The sequence below is a fragment of the Trichechus manatus genome, unplaced genomic scaffold (assembly GCF_000243295.1).
Source record: "Trichechus manatus latirostris isolate Lorelei unplaced genomic scaffold, TriManLat1.0 scaffold00066, whole genome shotgun sequence".
Taxonomy (NCBI): domain Eukaryota; kingdom Metazoa; phylum Chordata; class Mammalia; order Sirenia; family Trichechidae; genus Trichechus; species Trichechus manatus.
This window is the reverse complement of record NW_004444002.1, coordinates 4,997,147-5,010,011: the sequence shown is the minus strand read 5'-3', so window position 1 is coordinate 5,010,011 and position 12,865 is coordinate 4,997,147.

Genomic DNA, 12,865 nt, shown 5'->3' with positions numbered 1-12,865 from the left:
GTGGGAAGCAAGCCCCTCCTACTCCCCATCTGACACCCCTGCCTATCTGGTGACGGGTTATGAATGCTCCCACACAACTGGGCCAACATCAGGAGGCAGACAGCGCCCGCCCGTCAGCCCTCAGCCACCTTACCAAAGCAGTGCGCAGTGAAGCAGGCTTGCCCTGCCTGCCACTGCCCTGCCCACCCGGACAAGGTGGTAAGAGCTGTCCAGCCCATGATGAGCAAGCAGCAAAGCACGCCTGGCCTGCGCACCCTGACATACCGAAACAAAACAAAAAAGCAAGATGAAACAAACATACAGTCAACAAATAAAGAAAATAATACCTTCATGTCGCAGTGACAGCAGACAATAGCAAAACATAGAAAAGCAGGACAAGATGGCTCCAGCAAGTGACCAAAATAAAGAATCAGCTATCCTTCCAGCAGAAGAAAAGGCCTTGGAGCTACCCGATACCATGCCTATCCCATTCCTGGCACATGGTCGTCCATCCTCTGCTCACCCTACCAGTAATGAAGAGCCCTCAGAGCAGCATGAAAAGTAGCTCATTCCATTATTGTATAGTGATAATCGTTAAGTTAGTTTTGTCCTACCAGACTGTACTTCCATTTATTAAGCCTAGTTGGGTTCTTGAAAAGACCATAAGCATATTCTCTTCTCCACATGATAATATTTTGAGGTAGCAGCTACCTTCCTTCTCTTTTTTTGGCTGACCACCACAGATTCTCTTAACTATTCTTCATATGGAGTGTTTTCTTAGACAGAACGTGCAACTCTTAATTTATTTTGTTACTGGCCAAAGATCACACCATGAGCCGTGTAAGTTAGAAGTGGGAAAGGAGTCACCTATAGCATCACTACAGCTTTCCATCAATTCTGAAGTTTTTATCTATTGTCTTCCAGAAGCAAATCTCATGAGTCTTCTGATACCTCACCGTGCTTGATCTTAAGCAATCTGAAGAGAATCTCCTTGCCAAAATCTCTGCTTGATTCAGAGACGTTTGAATTTGTTGCATCTAAGCATGCATCCATGCAGTTAAAAGGTTTTCCACCTCAAGTATCGGCCCAGCATGTTTTCTTTTGACTGTTGATTACATTGGCTTTGTGCCTACTCTATCAGTTTTATCCAGGTTCTGACATCAGTCACAGCCCTTAGAAAATCATAAACACGAGGTTTTTGTGTTCATTGTGTGAGTCTTACTCATGACAAGGTGGAGAAAATGCTTGAAAGTCAAGCATTCAAAAGTTAGGGCTAGCCTATATTTTAGCCCTTTTCATCTTTCTCATATATGCATTAACACTGAAACAACCTGACATGGACATTCTATTCAGAAACTGGAAGCCAATCAACCTAAATTCCTCCATTTCTTTCAAGATGTATGCCTCTATTGTCTTGGACTTTCTCCTTCCTCCCATACTTCCAATGGTGATACAGCTCCCCTCTCCATCCTTCCACCATTTTCCTCCTTTATAGTACTATTCACTATGCCAGTCTGCTTTGTGAGAAACAACCTACCTCTTCTTCAAGGTCTTCACGAAGCACTCCATCCTGCCTCCCTAACTTAACTTAAACCTTTGCTCTCTCTGAAGGACAGCTTCCTCAGAAGTGTCCTGGAGGAAAAGCTACTCATCATTTTGCCTTGGGGGGAGGGGTGTTCAGAAAATCCTTATTTTTCTAGCTCTTCTTTACTGCTTGCAAACCATTACTTCTGCACCCTCCTGTTAAAATAGCTTGTCCTTAAAGATGGCTTTAGCTATATCAAACCCACCTCATCGCTAGAATCTACATATCTCCTGGTCACTTCACAGCTATCTTAGTTTTTAGAAGCCCTGTGTCCCAACTCCTTCCATTTCCTACCCAGAATTTCAAAATGACTAGAGATGTATGTATTCTCGTTCAGTTCTGGCAATAAAATGTATTCTCCAGTGCATCATCAGAAGCACTCAATCACTAGCTCTGATGAATAGTGGCAGACAGGACCCTCAGCATATCCTGAATATCTGTAGCTGGAAGATAGTTCATGCTCCATTTAACCATGCTGAACGAGTAAATCTTTAATATATATTTCCATGTAATCTCTTTGTGTTTGTAGGATTTATAACAATAAAAACATCCAAGTTACTTGAATCCCAACTGAATGTACATCATGGATTTATATCTTGTTAAAATAAAATTTCAAACTACTAACAGAGGAGGGATAATAAACTATGTTATCATGAAGTTAAAACCTGCTTTAAAAGTAACTCCTTTCAATTGTGCGTAAAATATTTTGTGGAATGGAAATACGGAGAAGATTGTAAATTTTTTTTGAATGAAATACATTTGTGAGTCCTTTGTATTACTAGGAAGTTGTTAAAAGAAATTTTTATTTAAAGAAATTTACCTTTGGCTATAGCTTCAAAGGAGCCCTGGTGGCACACTGATTAAGAGCTTGGCAGCTAACCAAAAGGTGGGCAGTTGGAATCTACCAGCCGCTCCTTGGAAACCCTGTGGGGCGGTTCTACTCTATCCTATAGGGTCCCTATGAGTGGGAATCGACTCAAAGGCAACTGGTTTGTTTTTTTTTTTTTGTTGTTGTTTGTTTATAGCTTCAAAAACAAAACAAAGAGTAAAAAGCCTCTAGGCCAGCTGTTTCATTCTTCTAATATGAATAATCCAATTATAAAATCTGTTTGATTTTTTTTTACTTTCTAGATCACTTGGAAAGCTTTTTTAGACCTCACACCCATACCCCTATACTTTCATCCCTTTCCTCCTACCATATGATATCACCCCCTAGGAGAGAGTATTCCCTTGGTAGAGAATCATTGCTATAGCTTTGAGTGTAGCCAGGAGTGTGGTTGGAGGCAGGGAGGTTGATAATCACCACCCAGTAGTATTTCCCTACCCTTCCTTCTCCTTCCCTTTCTCTTCCCCTTTTTCTTTTCACCTCTTTCTACCCTACGGCTGTTATAAGGTAATTAAAACCTACAAGAAGGACTTCGATGCAGGTTATGAAAGAGGGCAGTGAGATAAATGAGTCTTTAAGCCGAAGTTGTCATGGCCAAGAGGCTAGAAGTCTGAAGTCACCAAGATGCAGAACCTCTGTGGGAGGGATATAATTCTTAGACAGAAGTCAGGATGAGTAAAGAAGTAGTATAATCAAAATAATGTGAAGATTAAGAACAGAGTTAAATTAAAGTGTAATTTCTGTTAATGATTTCTGGGAAAGTATTCAGAGATTGTCTTCCTAAAAAGTTAGCTTCATAAGCATAATCTTTGAAAATTATATTTTAAAAGTAGGTCTACACATAGCATATAAAGAAGTAAAAAAAAGAAAGATAGATTTATCTGAGTCTCAGTGGAAGCCATTATTGTTTGTTCATAGTACCTTTGCCAACTGGGAGTGGTGTATCGTATTTGCAAGAAAAGTCACTAAATGAAACATCCCAAACTCTAGCCGGCTGAACTTGCAAACCTCAAGTTACGCAGTAATAGCAAGCATCATGTATGTCAATGTAATTGTTGGAAATGTGAAACGTGATCTAGTTCAAGTCATAATTAATGGAAGATGGGCAATGGTTCAGAAATGTGATGTTTCGATTTTAAAGGTGTTAAAATTCATTACAATATTAGCTTCATGTTTTTAAAACTTTTTGGACATTGGGCTTAGGCCCAGAGGAATTTTGAAAATCAAAATTGACAGTACATATTTAACTATCATAACCACTCAGCAATTATGCTTAGCTGCTATATTCTCAACCAATAACTCCACAATCCAGGAACTTCAGTGCATATTGAGATTCCTATGGAAGTTATAGCATTAATGAAATTGCGTTTTAAATTTCCCTAGGCTCCACCTGGAAATTAAGAATATAAATGTAAATTAACAGAGAAGAACTAGCAGCCGGTGAATACTAACACTCAAATCACATTCATTTTCATTTAAATTGTACTCAGACATCAGGGAAACAATTTCTTCTCCTTTCCCCCACAGAAATTATATTAATAATTTTGGCAGTGTTCCTGTGATGGAACAATGTGGAACATCTTTACATTCCTTAGAAAACAGGCATATTGGAAACTAACGCTTGGTAGATCATGTTTGCTTTGCTTGTGGGACGATTTTAGAGACTGAACTTCAATAGGCTACTCTCTGAGTTCAAGAAGATTCTCAGGCTTAAAAGTATGAGTTCAATATACTTACTAGCCAGTCGCCTATAAATGGTATATAGTACTATTAAGTATAACGAAAGGAAGTGTAAAATAGTTAAAAGAAGAACAACAACAACTCTGCATAATAATATAGCTAGCAGTTATTTTTTCCTGCTTTCTGGAAGATTCTGCCATGACTAGAGGTTTGTATGTCTCTTACATGAGTTTACTACTCCTTCTTTCTTCCTTCTTACCTTCAGATTTGAAGAACAAAAGAAAAGGGGGAGAGCGTGACAAACTGCCAGCTGTTTGGTGTTTGGTTTACCTGATGATTGGTGAAGGAAGGCATCCCCTACTGGTGGAAGGATGGGTCCAATTAGTTTGGGGCTCCTGGGTGGATGAGTGGTTATTACGGTCAATCTCTTCTGATAGCCAAGGTGAAAGTTGTCTGGTAAGTGGCTCCATTCCAAGGTTGTTTACTTGAAGCATATATCTATTTAACTGGGTAGGACTGGGTAGGACAATGAGAGCAAGAAGCTCAGTTTATGTGTTCTAGCTCTTGGGCGCATCACTCAAGATGAGGCTTTGATCCTGTTCATCAGCCTCATGGGATCTCCCCACCTAATTTCTCTATATTATGGACTTTTTACTCTGATAGAGGTTATTCCTTGGTTTTACAGATAATTTCACTATGGAAAATGTAAATACATTCCTAATTTTTAATTTTAACATAACAACAATCCATAGCAACCCTGTAGGACAGAGAAGAACTGCCCCCTAGAGTTTCCAAGGAGTGGCTGGTGGATTCGAACTGCTGACCTTTTGGTTAGCAGCCGAGCTCTTAACCACTGAGCCACCAGGGCTCCAATTATTTCCTCAGCACTCCTGAAAGAGAGGTAGGGTCATTATGAACATTATGGACAGACAGAGAAAGCAGCAGTAGAAGAAGCCTTTTTTTTTTTTTTTAAGTTCATTCAGGTGAAAAAATGTGCAAAAATACTCAAGAAAATTGTAAAATATGTGCAGTGAGAGGCAAAGGGAAATGTCTTACTGCAGAGATTTCAAAACATACTAAAAAACTATAATAATACATCATGGTACTAGTTCAGAAGAAGTCAGTGAAATCAGCGGAACAAAACTGAGGATTAAAACAAAAATAGATGTATACATGTATGTTAATTTGGTTTATGATAAACTTCAGATAACTGAGAAAAGGATGGACTTGTCCATAAAAGGTGCTGGGATAAGTAGCCAATGAAATGGAGAAAAATAAAATGGCTATACAAAGTTCAAACTTCTTAAAATTATGATTCTTATATATCACAGAAAATAAATCGCTGTTTCAACCAGTTTTAAGTGTACAATTTAGCGACATTAATCACAGTTGCCATGCTGTGCAACCATCACCACTATTCATTTCCATAAAATAAAAAAAAAAAACACTACAAATGGAAACCCAGTACCACTTCAACAATAACTGCCTTTCCTTCCTCCCCCGGCCCCCTGATAACCACTAATGATCTTTTGCCTCTATGCATTTGCCCATTATGAATATCTCATGTAAGTGGGATCATACAATATTTGTCCTTTTGTGTCTGGCTTATTTCACTTAGCATAAAGTTTACAAGGTTCATCCATGTTGTAGCATGTATCAGAACTTCATTTCTCTTTATGGCTGAATAAGATACCATTATATGGATGTGCCACATTTTATTTATTCATTGATCTGTTGATGGACTCTTGAGTTGTTTCCACCTTTTAGCTATTATAAGATTGCAGTAAATATTGATGTACAAGTACGTATTTGAGTCCCTGCTTTCATGTCTTTTGGTATATACTTAGAATTAGAATTGCTAAATGTCCTGGTAATTATATGTTTAATTTTGTTATTTCCTTCTGAGAACTTAGGGTTTAGTTTGCTCTTCTTTTTCTAGTTCCTCAAGTTATAGAGTTAGGTTACTGATTTGAGATCTTTCTTCTCAAAGGAAAAGCGATCTCATGCAGAGAGACCACATGGAGACGCCCAGCAACATCAGCTATTACAGCCACCCCAGTTGAGGCACTAGACACGTGAACGAGGTCATGTGGAATGAATCCAGCCCCAGGTGACCTGATAGCTGGAATGCAGCTACATGGGTGAGCCCGACATGTCCAACAAAAAAATATGACCATTTAACCCACAGAATTGGGAGAAATGGTAAATTATTGTTTTAGGCTACTAAGTTTTAGGGTGGTTTGTTACATAGCAATGGATAATTGATACCATATCCAAGGATCCTAAGTTACTAGATACATAAAAAGAACATCTTTTAAACTCGGTTTTAACTCTTAGATATTCCTAATGGCATGGACTAAGGATGGTGTTAGATCAAGGCATCAGACTTTAAAGAAAATTTCCTATATGGGGTAGGAAACTTGATAATTCTAATTATCTAAACTTGATAGTTCTAATAGAACATATTATATATTTCCCTTAATTCTTCTCACTATTATTTTAATATCTTTGATTTAGAAATAAAGTTGTTAAATTCAAATTGTGTCGCCAATTATTTCTAGCGGACCTACAATGTATAATTAAGATATATGGAAGGGCACGTCCCTTCCCTCAAATAAATAAAAGCACAATAGAACTAAACCTCTAAATAAATAATACAAAGGAGAACAGAATAAGGGGCAAGAAAGAAAAAGTACTTTAGCACATCAAAGGAAAGAGATCATTTTAGAACGGAAGTTCAGGGAGAGCTTCTTGGAAATGGTGGCAATGGACATGAGTCTGACAAATTACAGATAGACAGCTAGAAACGAAGAAAGAAGGGCACTCCAGCCAGATGAAAGGGTGTTCTAAATGATAGAATTTTTAGGCTTTAATCCCAGCAGTATTTGAACAAAAGGATAAACTGCACCACTGTAACCAAGCATCCATCTGATGGCCTGTGGAATCAATTGTACTTCACACAATTTCAGGACAGACAGAGAAAATAGCAGTAGCCTGCAACAGCTAGAACTTCAATCAAGGTGTCAGGTATCATAGAAAATGGAGGAGTCTACTTACTTCGTGGTGGTAGGTGACTACTCCCTATGCCCATTTTATGACTGGAGTTCTTTTGTTGATAATACAAAGTGGTCCTGAAGGAATCTGCATTATGTAAATGATATTACCGAAAAATTGGGTTTATAGCAAGTTTTGTGATAAGCAGAATACCTTTAAAATGAAATGCAGTAATAGGTGTAGAAGTTGTGAGTAGGATTAGTTCTCTTTTTAATTTTTTAATAATGGTTTTCTTATTAGAGAACTAATACATATCTATTACGGGAAATGGAGCCCTGGTGGCACAGTGGTTAAGAGATCAGCCGCTAACCAAAAGGTCGGCAGTTTGAATCCACCAGCCACTCCTTGGAAACCCTATGGGACAGTTCCACTCTGTCGTATAGGGTGGCTATGAGTCATAATTGACTAGATGGTAAGAAGTTTGGTTTTTTTGGGGGGTAGTATAGAAAATAAAGTACAGAAAGATATTAAAATCACCAGCAATTCCATGTATTACTATTAATATTGTGATTTATTTTCCCAGCCCTTTCTCCATACATCTATCCATAAATATTTTAGTTTCAGTTTATTTCTACAAACATGGGATTGTACGCTTTCGTAATCTCTCATTTTTTTCTATTTAAAACTATATCATGGATCAGTACAATTTTAAACAAGTTGTGTTGGAGGTAATTGTGAAATATTTCGGAGGAAATGCCCAAGCAGATCTTAGAGATGGAGCCTAAGAGGAATGTTGAGGCGGGGAATATGGTGTGAAACATGTCAGTATAGAAGTAATTATTGAAACCTGGAAATAGGGTGAGATCATCCACCTTTTTTCAAAGTGTGGATTACTGAGTTAAGAAAGCAATTGAGTCAGTTGGAATAGAATAGATAATTTCAGAATGCATCACATGTAGTAGTTGTAAGAAATCATACTGGATTGCAATGTAAAAATCAATTTCTTATTGTGAGTCTAAGTACTTAGCTTCAGGAATAGTAAAAGACACTTACAGGAGGGAAACCACAACCAGTATCAAGAACAAAAAGACAGGTCAATGGTTGGCATTGCTATTTGGGTCCCTTTACACTGTTAAAAATCATTGCAGATCCCAAAGTGCTGTTGTCTTTGTGGGTTATACCTGTTGACATTTACTGTATTAGAAGTTAAAACAGATAAAATTAAATATTTATTTATTGATGCACATAAAATAGTAGTAATAAACTCATTACCTGTTAACATAAATAATATATTCATAAAATTACTATATTTTCCAGAGCAAAAAAAAATTATTTAGAAGAGTGACATTGTTTTACATTTTTGCAAATATCTGTAATACCTAGCTTAATAGAACACAGTTGAATTCTCATGTCTGCTTCTATATTCAATTCATTGACTTATATTTGTTAGAGAATGTTAGAAAAAAAGGCCAACGATTTCTTAGTATTATCGGGAAAATAATTTTGACTGCACAGACACTCTGAAAGGGTCTAAGGAACTCCCGGGGGTCTCTGGAACATACTTTGAGAATAGTTGGCATATAATATGGGGTGGTCAGGAGGAATAAAGGTAGAAAAAAATATTATTTGAGAGTTAACAAGCATCAGGATTTGGTTGACACAGGTAACCAAATCAAATCATTTCACACCTTCCCTGGCTTCCCATTGTTCTTAGGGAAAAAATCCAAAATCCTTATCAAGGCCCTCAAAGCCTTGTATGATTTGGCTCCTTTCTGCTTCTGCTGCCTCATCTTACATCACTCCCTCCCCCACAATAATTATGCTTACTACACTGCAGATACACAGGCTGTCCTTGGGTTCTTTGGCACTGCCAAGATCTTTCTGACGTCAGATACCATGTAGATTCTGTCTTCTCTGCCTGGAATGCCAAATAATACACATTCTCCAAGCCTCAGAGTAATAGCCACTGCTTGTGGAAGCCTAACCTCCCGACCCCAGTCTAGATTGAGTCTCCTCTGTTATTCTTTTGCCACTATCTTGTTCTTTACCATAACAGCATTCATCAGTTTAGAACCATGTATTTAATTGTGAGATGGGTTATGTCTGTCTCCTGCCACTAGATTGTAATCACCACAAGGGCAGAGAACAGGTGTTTTGTTTACCACTGTCTTCCCTGTAGTTAGCACAGTAGGACATAGTAGGTGTTCTATAAATCTTTGCTGAATGAAAGTATGGGTGAAAGAATGAAGATACCTATCAGGAGCCTGTTATCTTAGTCTGAGAAGGAATTATTTATGTTTATTGTGTTATATAGAAAATAATAACATCCTAGTTCCCAATTTTCATATAAAATACATTTTAAAATCTGTTTATGATAGACTGTCTTAATAATTGTTAGCAGCTAATGGCAACTGTTAACGTATGTGGCTATAAAAGTCTTCTTATGGCCATTATTAAGCATGTGTTTTAGAAGCACTAAATGCTTTAGTTATTTCAATATAAATTAATAGTTACCTGTAAGTCAATCATGATAATAATTCACTTAAAAGGTTATGATGATGAGGTCACAAAGTTAGAGAGAAGTTCAAGTGCATTTAAATGCCAACAGAACAATTCTAATTGTTCTATACTCTTTTCAAATTCTTTTTCTGGAGTGTAATTTCATCTTTCAAACAGAAATCATGGTACATTTTGAAATCAATTTTTCCTCTTTGCAACAACTCTGATAGTTAAAAAGTGCCAAAAAGTAATATTCTTAAAAGTATTTCCAATAAAAAAGACAAACACTAGCATAAAGCCAGCTTTCAGATTTGCAAGGGAAGGCACTATGTTATCTTTATGAGGGTAGAAATTATTGCTATTGCCATATTTGTTTGTGTACACGTATCAAATATAAGTGAATTGTATATAAAGACCAAGGTGCTATTCTTTTAACCGTATATGATTTTAAATTTAGGCAGTTATTTAAATCCATTATGGCAATAATACAAATGAATTGCCACTGCACCCTACTGAGAAGCCTTGGTTTCTGAAGGTTATGATTAATCTGTATTAGGAGCATATTTTATTTTGACAGTAAGGTGCAGCAGCATTGATGGGGCCTTTCCAAAGAGGGATATCCTGCAAGAATGTACACTTCCATGAACAGGGTCTGCTATGAGGAATACAAACTGACTTGCTAAAGCTCAAAGTTTTTGTTTGTTTGTTTGTTTGTTTTTATTTATAAGTATTTTGCTTCTCCTTGGAACTCTAGCCAGAGAAATGGATCCACAGGGTCCATTTAGATACTAAATAGCCATTGTAAAGAGACTAATTTAATTGGCTTGTCAGTTGTTCTCCTGAACCTGACTTGGGTGGGTGAAACATAATGCATCTGCCTCTCTGTTCTGAACAGATGGATGCAGAATCCTGGCCACCAACTGGTCATCCAGGCTCAAGTGAGCTTCCTCCAATGTGGCTGCTTTCCCCATAGGGTCCCACACCTGGCCTGAAATGGGCACTCTCTAGCAGCAAACTGGTGACTGCAGTTTTACAGCCCTGTTTATTGAAAGTTGTTTGGGTAGAAAATCATTAAGCTACCTTCCTGCTTCCAATCATTGTAGCCAAAAGTTAAGGGGCCAGCACTATTTATAGTCTCTGGTACTTGATTCCTGGATGGTATTGTTACCCGTTGAGATAAGAATTAATGGTTCACCACAACTACATATCGAAAGTGTGCCTTTGAAAACATCTTCCCATTCAGACAACCAAACAAAACCCCCTCATTTCAGATGGTGTACATTGATTTTCTTTATGTAATTGTTATTGACTAGTCTTCTAATATTATTGTACTTACACTCTTACTTATTAGGGTACTTAGAAACACGACTGAAATAGGTGGTATTTTCCACTGTGCATTCTTCAAAGAGAATGCAACCTATGGATTAAACAAATATTTTTTAAAACATCAAGGCCAGAATATTTAAATATTGTTCTCTAGGACTGAATGAATTGTTCTAGGGATCTGGTAACAGTCACTCAATAAATGCTTGTTCATTAGTGAATTGTTCACAAATCTTTCAACATCACTTAGCTTCTTTAAGTCTCCATTTCTTTACCTATCCCTAGTGTTGGCATAGTTCCTGGAACGTAGTAGATGCTCCGTAATCACTTGCTGAATTGAATTTCTGTAATTGTATTAGTTCTGGGAATAAACGTTTAAGGGTGAGTGAGCGCATGTGTGTGTGTGTCTTTGTTTAAAAAAAAAAGGCATAGCTCTTTTTAAAATTCCTCACAAATTATTTGAGTGATGTAACCTAGGCAACTGAGTAACTGCCCTATAGAGATTGCATGCTCCATTACAATTGGTTATATTGTCCTTTCGATTGGCCATTCTGAAACTAACAATTTAGTGTGCCTTCTCCCTGATATCCACATTTGAAACAGAACTTCTTGGTCTCATAAGCAAAACTACTTGAAAATTCTGCAATTTCCTGTTGCTTAAATGTGTCTGGGGAATCTCTAAAGTTGCATAAATGCTTTAGGAAATCCACCTATTCTAGAAGCAGTATATCAGTTCTTAGGGAGCTGAGAAAAGTGACAGAGCCCTCTGAATTTTGGAATTAGGATGGGAAACGATGTTTCTTGAAGGAGTTAAAGGGAGACAGGTGCAGATCAAATAAATTAGGGACATCAGAGAGCTGTAGAAGATGGGTAAGGAAAATGAGAGGAAAGAATGTGAGAGAAAATATAAAGAGAAGGCAATAGAGGAGAGTTTTTTTAAAAAAATGATAAAATGGATTGCCCAATTGCCAGGAGTGAAACAAGCTGAGTTGCCTTTCATGAAATCACTAGTTATCAACTGCCCCTTCCTCCCAGTGTCTTCAAAAGGAGTAACAAAGAGATAGCGAGAGGGAGAGGGAGATGCTCATGGTTTTAAGTCCTGTATTCCATTTCCATGGCTGTTCTGGTTCGTCCATGTCCCATTCGGCCAGAATTCCCTTTTCAATAATGAGGAGCTCTTTTCTTAATAGCTGGTCTCAGAATTTCCTCATGTTCAAAGTGTTTCGAGTCACTGGGAAAGTGACGGGCCCGATGTTTCTCTTTCCTCCTTCCAGAACTCTTAGGTGGGGACTGAGGAGGTAAACCTGAAAGTATTTTCCCTTTACAGTTCAGGGTTCGGGCAGTTCTTAATATGGAGTCTTTATTTATTTATAGACACACACACACACAGACACACACACACACCCAAGCGCAGAGAGTATGTTTTTGTTTTGTTTCGGAGGAGAGGAGTGGTTTTTAGCAAGGTTCGTTTACACACCAGCGGCAAGAAACAGGTTTTATAGCCTTATCTTCCCCACTACTATTTAGAAGCCCAACAGAGAAATGGTAGTGGAAGCAGTTACTACTCCCCTACTGAGTCGGGTTGTCATCTTTTGTTTCTTTGTTGGCAGGGCGGTGGGTCGGGGGCGGTGAGGGAGGCGGCAGGGATCCAAAAGACTCCTGCCTGAAGCTGAAGGCGATATAGGAAACGGGGAGATGGGAATAAACGTGCTCTTGATTTCCCGATTCCTCCCCAGAGAGTGTTCAGCTCGGTGTATTTCCTCCCCCTTGGTGCTGTGATGGGCTTGCCATGCTCTCTCTGCAAACACCTGTATCAAAAGCCAGGAAGATGGCAACACAAGGTTCCGAAATCTCCTCCTGGCGTCACCCTATACTGTCTCTCTTCCGGAGACCGAATCTGGTCCCCTACTCAGGAGCGC